This window comes from Theobroma cacao, chromosome 5, assembly GCF_053813885.1.
Source record: "Theobroma cacao isolate CCN51 chromosome 5, ASM5381388v1, whole genome shotgun sequence".
Classification (NCBI taxonomy): Eukaryota; Viridiplantae; Streptophyta; class Magnoliopsida; order Malvales; family Malvaceae; genus Theobroma; species Theobroma cacao.
The window spans coordinates 31316932-31327440 of record NC_142643.1 but is presented as its reverse complement, the minus strand read 5'-3'; the positions used below and the strand labels follow the sequence as shown (position 1 = coordinate 31327440).

Below are 10509 nucleotides of genomic sequence, written 5' to 3'. Positions count from 1 at the left end.
ATGTTATATCCTGTGACGGAACTAGTTGCCAGCTGCGACCATAGTTTTTTTCACATTGGTGGATTATACTAAAAAAAGCAAAAAACCAGCGATATTAACAAGTCAAATTGATCATTCTCTAAGCAAACTGTGTTGGAAAAAATAGATCAAAATTTCATTTTCGCTGAAGGTTAGTTGCATCGAGACATAAAGGACTGGGTTTTGAAAGTGACCTCTAACGACTTGCACCCCTTTTGTCCTCCTCTTTTATCTTCCCATAAATAAACTTCCCACTCTTGTCTAATTCATGTCCGAAATTCCTTTGATATTCCTGGGACAATATCTGTCAAATGCTCCGGTAATGGAGGATGATGAAGGCGCATGAGGTAGATCAGTGGTTCGTGTTCCTTTTCGTAAACAGATTATTGGCTGGTGAATAGAAGTTTGATGATCATCAAATACTTTGTCATGGTCATGATTTTGTTGACGGTGTTGCTTCTGTTGCTGCCACTGTTGTTGCCACCATTGCCGCCACCGCCATCGATGCTTCTGTTGGTACCGGTTTTGATCATGGTTGTTCTCTTACTCTTGGCATTTTCACCATCGCAGGAACCCGACGGTGCTGTCTCTTGGGTGTGACATGTATAAAGCATTGTTTCTTCATATAGATGCTATTAAGAGAAGCCAAAATCCATGGTGAAGTCTTGGAAGATGCCCTTTCCATGGAGCAGTACAGGTGAAAATCCATTGCATGGTCAAGCTTCCTCTCCTAATTACCTTGTTATGAAATTCAATTTCTTGTTATTCTTGTAATTGACGTTATAGCTAGCTTGGAGTTTAGACCTCAAATCAGAATCCTGTCCTCCTAGGTTTTCTTTTGTTTGGTTCTGCTATGTTCTCGTTTTCTCGGAAGCTGAAATTGTTTCCATATGGAAGGTAGTTAGCATGTTATTATTGTGTTTTAAGAACGCAAAAGACAGATCGTGGAGGGATGGTATTGATAAAGGAAAGGAGGGCGGTATTAGTAGGCCTATAGCACAGGCATAGGGGGCCCATTGGTGAGGCGAAGGGATCCATCTGCTCCTCGAGCAGTGTGGCGTAACGCTGGTGAGACTCAAATGCATGCACTCGGAATTCATGGAGTCTACAGACCTATTCACTATGAGACCCTAATCCACCTCTTAGCCTCCTAGGGCAAAACCCTGTTTCCCAATGAAGCCCTATCAAGTTTTTTCCCATTTTTCTTTTATTTTCTATACGTATAAAATCGTGGATTATACTCTCTGTTAGTTTGAATTAACAATAAAACTAATTCAATTCATAGTCTTAACCATATTATTTTATTTCACTTTAGTAGATATTATGTATTGACGACTTTAACGTTGTAACTGTAATTTATGATAAATCATTGCTATTAATAATCAATGTAATAAAATGAAATTACATATTATTGATAATATTTGAAGTCAAAGAATTTGAAGTAAAAAGAATATGATTTTAATTAATTTAACTAAGGTTGATAGAATTTGAGTCTAATCCAATTTGATTTTATATAAAAATCATTAACTAAAGTTCAAAATAATTCAATAATTTAAATTTTAAAAATTGGAGTATCTAACTTGAATAATCTAATTAACAAGAAAGAAAATGACTTGATCTCTAAAATGATTCAAATTTTTATTGACTTGAAATGATCCACTCAAAATCTATTCTAAATGATCAATTGCCACCTTTAATTTGAATTTGGAAGTAATAGTTGAAAGTTAGTGATAAAAAGTGTAAAAACATTAAATTTAACTCCATACAAATTTGACCATTCGGGAACGGAATAAATTTAAATTTCTTAAAACGACATTACAAAGGAAGAAGACCCAAGATTAGGGACAACTGTAACAATGTCAACAAATCTTTTCAAAATTTTGTTTTTAGTTTAATATATATATTAAAGGTAATAAAATTTTGGTTAGATAATCAAGCAGTTTGAGGATTAGGTTTTGTGGGCTTTAAGTCCCTTTATTTGTTAAAAAGAAAAAAAAAAAAGAAACAAAAATTCAATGGAGTCAATGATCACGAGGATTACGAGGAAGAGAAAATAGAAAATTGTAATGTTTGCAATCCCAAATATGGCTAATTCCACTTCATATCCGAGTTGTTTGTGTTATGATACTCAGGGTCGATCTGCCTGGAATTACTATCCACACAAAAAAGTCTGTCATCTGTGCAAATTTGGAGTCTGGACAGGATTGAACACCAGAATATTTGTTGAAAGAATGGAAATATATATGGAGAAGAGTTCATCTTTTGGTCAAGGTCTTTGATGCAAAATTCTCAACAAACAAGCAGATCAAATTTCAGCTGCCTAATAAACTAATTTGACTACTCACCATAGTTTCAAGTTACAGGATAGCAATATTTGGCACTATCCTCTCTCCCTCGCAATCAGTGTCATCCCTATTCCATTAAATCCATTCGTGTTTTTTCTGTACAAAAATTTGGGGTAAAAAAGAAACACAAAGGATATCAACCTCACCCACCATAAACATTTCTCATCTATGACCACCCTGGGGCCTGGGCGGCTACTATTTGCGTTAAATAAAGTTTATAATTATTCATCTCAAAAGAAGATAAAGCTGTGAAATAAGTTGGCCAGTTAAATATAGTAAATGCTAAAGTATTATAATTTTGCTTTTTATTTTCTTTAACTATGAATATTAATTCATTGATACATGATCTGTTTAAAAAATAAAATTCAAATCCTTTTCTTTAATTAAAAAAAAATACAAACATAAAAAAATGTTAATTTGTGGACAGGCCAACTATCATACCATTCACAAAAAAGCAAAGTAAATATAATATTTATTACTTCCATATCAGTTTTGAAAATCAGTTAATAACTCACTAAAAATCAGTCTTGCCTTGCCTAGCTCGCCAAGTTCCCCAAGGGCCTGGCCCCTTTTTTCTCACCTCTCACACGTAGAGATAATTAATCCCACATGATAATGGTGAAACTGGAAAGGTACTGGTTGATTCTCTCATGCTTTATTTGGACCAAAACATCTTTCTCTTCATGACCCATCAATTGCTTTTGTTGACAGTTGAAGTCAGAATCAGCTTGTCGGTGAATCGGCATGAATTTGGTATTATTGCATCACGAGGGTGCATGTATATTCCTTTTCTATATCAAATACAATTAATTCCAGAATGCTCACATTTGTTGCATAGTTTCTATTCCAGTTGGTGTCGCGTATAGACTGCAGATGGAGATTGGAAAATGGCAACTACACAGAAAGAAACAATAAGGAAAGAGTTGAACAAATTAATTTAATAAGACAGTTTCAAGTTCAATTAAAAGAACCCTATACGTCTAATACTCATAGATCCAGCTTGTAAAAGAGATTCATTGAACTTTGGACTGAGAGAAGAAGATGCACCTATTTATAATTTCCATCATTATCATACCATAGAAAGCCTTCCCTACGTTTCCAAATTCAATATCAACTTTTCAATTGGTACAAAGTTTTAGAGCTGAGCTATTTTATAGCTTCTAACTTTTACTATTCAAGTCTATAAAAAGTTCAAGAGTTCATTTAAAATTTTTATTTCGATGAAAGACAATTTTGAAAAAATATCAATAGAAATTCAATTTGAAACGAAAAGAGTAATTAAACAAGGTTTTTATTTTTTTAATATATATTTTAATTGTTTGGTTGTTAAACTATTATTTTATTTTTTGTTTATTAAGTATGTCCGAATAAAAAATTAACAATATTTTTTATGAATTACAAATTGTAAAAATATCTCTTAAATAACAAATGTATGATTATATTTTTGAATAAAATAAATATGATAGACTTAGTCTTATACTTAAATCCTTTTTGTTTTTGTAATCAATTGTGATTTTACTTTTTTCATCTATTTTTATCTTTAACAATCTTTATGGAATAATTATCAAGTAAAAATAAAAAAGTGGCGTCCAAATATAAGAGTTCGACCAAGTAATTTATTCAAATAAAATAACAAGATAAATAAAAATTTCTTTTGAAACTTCTCCTAGTTATTGATTAATTTTGTTACGAATCATATATATATACACATACATACACATATATATAATACAAACATATATATTACATAGTTTACACACACATATTATATTTTATATATTTCGTTATTTTAATTGAATGCAACTTAACATTTATTTGGAGTCATACTCCATTGCTCTTTAACTTAATTTTTGTATGATATCATGCGGAATTAAAATTTCAAAAAATAAATTTGAAACTGAGTTTAGGAATTTTTAGAATTTGTTTTTTGAACCTTTAATAACAAATAAAATTATAACAAATAAGAGTCAAAGTTAATTTTATTTTGATAAAAAAATGAAATACTATATTCAATTTGATGTGTATAGTGTCAGTATGTGTGTTGAATAAGTATATTTTATCAACTTAAGTAAACAATATACAAGGCTTTCTTTGATATATATATAAGATCTAAGGCTACACATGAGGTCATCTTTCTCTCACCCATCATCTTAGGATTTAAACTCATACTTGTAAATTAAATTAAGGTGATGACTACAATGAGATCCAATTTTGGTGACTATTACACATAATTGGATCAAAAAGTTATTTGGGTTGATTATAACCTGTAGTCGGTGGAGCTTAAAAGCAAATGTAGAAAAAAAATATGTCTCACATTTTAAACCTTTTCAGCTTATCAAGCAGCGGCGTAGCCATTACATTTTCAATGCCGTCACTTAACCTACTAAAACTTACAACTCCTTTACAACATACCTATTGATTTAGGGTAAATTGTAAATTGACCTCACTGAAATTAAATAATTATTTTCTAATACATGTATTAATTTAGTTAAATTCTAAATTGACCCCATTAAAAAGAAATTTGAGTATTAATATCTAATATAGAAAAAATTTGAAGATCATATTTGACTTTTCCTCTTTAAAGACTCAGTCAAAAAAATTGGTTAAGATAAAGATTAGAAAGATATTATTAATTTACTAATCTTTTTCTACTAAAAGTAATGATTTATTTTTTGCCAATAGAAAGAAGATTTTATTGGTAGGTAATCAACATATAGACTTCTTTTGAAGACAAATCAAGGATATTTACACCCTCGATGTACCCCAAGTTACTATAGAACCCAAGGAGGTGCTAGAAAGCCATCTTTGCCAAGGATGTGTTACCAAAAAGGATGTGAGTGTATTAACCTAATTCGAAGGGCACATCCCCTTTTTGATTGAGTAGCAACCCAATTATTAGCAGCAATATTGGCCTTACGATTGTTACATTTTACTCTCATAGCTTCAAACTTCTACATTCTTGCTTTATATCTGTCACCAATGGCAACATCTTCCACTTTGAACAAGCCTTGTTTGATTACAAGTTCTTGTTCAGAATTTCAAAGTTTGTCTGCATGGTGATCTTGTGAAATTTCCCTTAGAGGCTAATCCGGTTGCTTCTTTCATCACCATAGCTTCAGTTTCCAAGTTTGAGTTTGCATTTGTTGGAAAAAGTCATGCAAATCAATATAAATGTGCTATGGAAATTTAAGACTTTTCCCTCAAATAAGAACATCAATGGTTGTTTACTGTAAATAAACCTATCTAGTTGGTAGAAGATATTTATACCTTCAAGCGTTTGATGTCGAAATCAAGAGGAAAACATAGCAACTATAATGAAATCTTCTTCCCATAAAGCTTAGGTTGTTGCAAACTTCAATATGTCCAAGTGTCCAACCTCCGATGGTGATCCACACAACTTCAAGTTGAACAACACCAATGGTGGTTGGCAATTTGTTACTAAGCCTACTACTAACTAGGTTAAGGTGCTATAGGTTTTTAAATTTCCAAGGAAAACTAAAAAACTGAAAACACAAAGAGAAAAAAAAGGAAGATGAAGAGGCATTGATACCTAGAGTCAAGAATTTCGGGAAAAGGTAGCTCGGTAAAAGCCAAAGGGGTAAGGCATAGACGTAGTTTAGGAGGTATTAAGAGGAGAATTTTACCAAAGTCTATAATTAGGAGACTTGGGAAATTTGGAATGGATTGTAGGGTTGCCTCGAAAGGGGAAAGTGTGGGGGTTAGGAAATCAAAAAGAGTAATCACTGAGACTAAGAAGGCCAGAGAAGCAAGAATAGAGAAAGTGAAAAGTCAAGATCAACAAGGAAAGTGAGACGATGTAAAGGCTCTAATGAGTCTGCAAAAAAGTTGAGGCCTAATCAGGATCGGCCTTTGGGTGAAGCCACCCAAGCAAGGGCTTTAGGCCCTCAATTTTAGGGAAGATTTATAATTTTATAATAATTATAATATAATTAATTACATTAAAAATATATAAAAAATAAAAGTAAAAAATAATTAATAAAATTATTTTTTTTCAATTTTTTAATTATGTACCTAATAAATCTCAATTTTCTATTACCTCTTTATTTCTAGAATGCTATTAATTCTCAACTATATTCTCTTATTTCTAATAAACTAACAGTCATATGTATTTAATCATCTTTAACAGCTATTTATTTCTCTTATTTTCAATCAACATATTTAATGATTTCCAACAGTTATTTTTTCTCACTTATTTCTCTTATTTCCAATCAACGTATTTAATGATTTTCAACAGCTATTTTTTCCCTATATATAAAACTAATTTTTTTTTTCAATATATAATATCTACTTTTGAAATCTTCCTTTCTCATTTGCTCTTTCTTCCTTTAACTTCAATTTTTCTCTAAAAAATACACAACAAGTCCGTTCTTTTATTATCTTCATAAAGCTATGAGCCTCATTTGAAAGAATATTGCCTTAATCTTGAATGTTCCTTATAATATAACAACTATTCTGATATTGATTGTTTAGATTTTTTTTCAGAGTTAAAAATTTTAAAAGAAATTATACAGGAAGAAAATAGTCCAATTGACATACTTAATCATATAAGAAGACTCAATTCTTTTCCAAATGCATATATTGCTTTTAGAATAATATTAACAACTCCAGTAAGTGTTGCTTCAGGAGAAATAAGTTTTTCGAAACTAAAATTAATAAAATCTTATTTAAGATCAACAATGTCTCAAGAAAGATTAAATAGATTGGTTATATTATCAATTGAAAAAGAAATATTAAAAGAACTTAATTATAAAAGTTTAATTAAAAATTTTTCATCTCAAAAAGCTAGAAGAATAAAATTTTAATAAAATTTTTTTAATTTTAATAAAAAAAAGCCTCATTTGAATATTTTGTTTTACGCCTTTAAACTTATTGGGCTGCCCTTGGGCCTAATAACGTAAAGCTTATGGTGTCAAGGAAGAGTGAATTAGGGGTTCTAAAGTGAAAAGAGGTAAGGATTTGTTTAATGGAGGCTTTGAAGAATGAGAAAGTGTATGGGTTTGTTGATAAAAAGAACTTTCTGGGTGACAATTGCAATGATATTAGCAACCAAAAGAAATTAAAAGAAGCCAAGACAATGTTTGAAGCTTGTGCAAGAATGGGAATAACTTCTGTTGAACCTGACAATAGGGTGGCAAATGTGGCCATTGATATGGAGATGGAAGATTGGCTATTACAGAAAGTTTAGTAAGTTGGCAATTTGACATGGTACGTAGTGTGGTAAATGTTAAATTTCTCAATTATGGACTTACATTATTTATATTTATTTTGTTTTTTTTATAAAATAGGCTAAGGCTATTTGATCTTGATAAAGTGATAATTAATTATATCTTATAATTGGATCTACTTATTCGTGTATGTAATCAATAATGGTACATGAATCTACTGATTCATGAATACAATAATGATACATGAATTTATTGATTTATGCATGTAGTAATGATGCATGAATACAATAAATGTGGACTTAATGTGTCGGCCTATTTAGGAGTCGTATATCCTATAATGGGCGAGACTAGAGATTCACTATATAAATAAAAGCTAGGTCCCCTCTCCTATCTAAGCAAAAACCTAAAGATCTCACCCATTAGAGAGTTACAAAAGAAAATGAGAGGAAGATTCTAGTGCACTAAAGACCAACAGTCAATCTGGTCAATATTGTTTTCACTATTAAAACATGGATCAAAAATCAAGTACGCTTTGTATTCTAAATTCTTACTATGGTAGATCCTGGATTAGTATAACCTTATTTATACATAAAGTTCTATCAATTGGTATTAGAGCTTGCCATAATTTGAATTTAGGATCTGATCAAACATTAACTTATGTGATTTAACATAAATTATATATCTTATTTTTGGCTATTCACATGCATTCTCCCAACTCTACATTTTGTGTTTTTTTTCTAAATTTGATGCACTTTTAGTATTTATTTTTATGTGCATATAAATGATCCTTCTAGGTTATTTTGGTGTAGAAATGGTATTTTCTCTTAATGTAATCATGTCAACTGTAAAAACAATGATGAACTAATTTTGTTTTCAAGGATTATGGGTTATTTCATTCTGTAGTTTAAATATGTGATTTTTCCTTACTTGGTATTAATTGAAATTACAAGGCTTATTCAATTCTACACTTATTGCTTTTCACTGCTTGATCACCAGTTGAAATATATTAGGTCTCTAAATAAAACTCGATAGAGGGAGTTTAGAATAGACCATCTTTTTGAATATCTTTTATTCAATTCACTTTGAAGTTAGGTGATAGTTTTGTGTTTAGGATAGATATGTACTTAAATACATTAGGCAGCCAAGTTAGAACACAAACGTAATGAACTTTTTCTAATTAATTTGCATAGACAAATGGGATTCATTTGAAAATGTATACATTCATGATCTCGACAGAGATGTGTACATAATGTGGATTCTGGGTTAGCCATGTATTCCATTAATATACGTCAAGGAGAATGATTTAATTGAGATGAAGTGTTGAAAACACCATAATCTTAGGTTTTGAGTAAATATTTGTCTTAGTGATGCATTGTTATTCATTAAGTATTTAGTTAATTAATTAGTTTTAGTTTAATTAATCATTTGAAATCCAATGCTTGGTTAACACTACTTTGTTTTAAATTTGATGCTTAGTGAAAAATAGGTACAAATCTCTATGGGAAATGATACTAGACTTACCTCTATATTACTTGCACAGTCATGTGCACTTGCATGTATTAATCCGACAAGTTTTTGGCGTCGTTGCCGAGGATTTGTTTCCTCTTATATTTATTGATATTAAATTAAGCAGATTATCTTAGACCAAGCTTTTTCTTTTTCTTTTTCTTTTGTGTTTTTCAAGTGCATTTTAACATTGTATGCATAGAATAAGAAACTTAGAGACTATATCATGTGACCCAAAGATCAAGCAGACATTTCGAAGATTGGGATGAGAAAGTCAACTAGATTCTAATTCTTCTAATACAATGGATGAACAACCAAAAGAGCAGCAAGTCCAAGAGATGGTAGTTAAAAAGAATCATTTGTTAAAGAACTATGTTGTTCCTCTAGTACAAGGTATCCCATCAAGCATCAGAAGGCCAACCATTCAAGCAAATAATTTCGAGATCAAGTCAGCCATCATCATTATGATCCAAACATCTATTTAGTTTGGTCTTCCAAATGATGATCGAAATGCTCACATATCTAATTTCCTAGAGATATGTGACACATTTAAGCACAACGGGGTCACAAATGATGCCATTCGACTAAGATTATTTCCATTTTCATTAAGGGACAAGCAAAGGTGTTGTTAAATTCATTACCCATGGGCCTAATCACAACATGGGATGACCTTGTCTAGAAGTTCCTTGCAAAATACTTACCTCAGATGAAGACAGCTAAAATGAGGATCGACATTACTTTGTTCATATAGTTTGATGGTGAGTCACTATATGAAGCTTGGGATAGATACAAAGACTTACTTAGGTGTTGCCCACATCATGGCTTTCTGAAGTGGCTTCAAGTTCAAACATTTTAAAATGGATTATGAAGCCAAGTTTGAGATACATTGGATGTAGTTTCAAAAGGAGCTCTTATGGGAAGGACTATCGATGAAGCATATAACCTATTAAAAGATATGGTGTCAAACAATTATCGATGGCCATCAGAACGATCTACACATAGGAAAGTAGCTGGAGTTCAAGAGATTGATGCCATCACGACATTAACTGCACAAGTAGCTGCTCTAACTAAAAAGTTTAATTCTTTTAGCACTAATCTTGTTCAAAGTCCTTTTATAATGTGTGAACATTGTGGAAATGGACATGTTAGTTACTAAAGTCCAAGTAAAAATGTGGAAACAATTCAAATCCTTGGAAACAGACAGCAAAACAACATTTTTTCTAATACATATAATCCCGAACGGAGAAACCATCCAAACTTTTCATGGGGAAACAACTAGGGAGCATTAATTGCAAGACCAAACATACCGCTTGGTTTTCCATAGCAAGCAAGAGCCCTCATTCTTGATAAAAGGCCATCCATGGAGGAGTTAATGATGCCTTATATGGCCAAGATAAGCTCCCTTATCAATAGTCAGGTAACCTTATTAAGAAACCTTGAGATGCAAATTGGGT

General features: G+C 31.2%; 1 long non-coding RNA gene and 1 other non-coding gene across 2 annotated transcripts; one reads left to right on the top strand and one right to left on the bottom strand.

Annotated features, from left to right (window-relative positions):
* Nucleotides 1–233: 233 nt before the first annotated feature.
* On the top strand, nucleotides 234–1312 carry LOC148762565 (uncharacterized). The gene is made up of 2 exons (XR_016026405.1): nucleotides 234–376; nucleotides 589–1312. It is a non-coding gene; the product is annotated as an uncharacterized LOC148762565 (long non-coding RNA).
* An 8461-nt stretch (nucleotides 1313–9773) lies between these two features.
* On the bottom strand, nucleotides 9774–9880 carry LOC148762564 (small nucleolar RNA R71). Its single transcript, XR_016026786.1, has one exon. It is a non-coding gene; the product is annotated as a small nucleolar RNA R71 (small nucleolar RNA).
* Nucleotides 9881–10509: the final 629 nt, after the last annotated feature.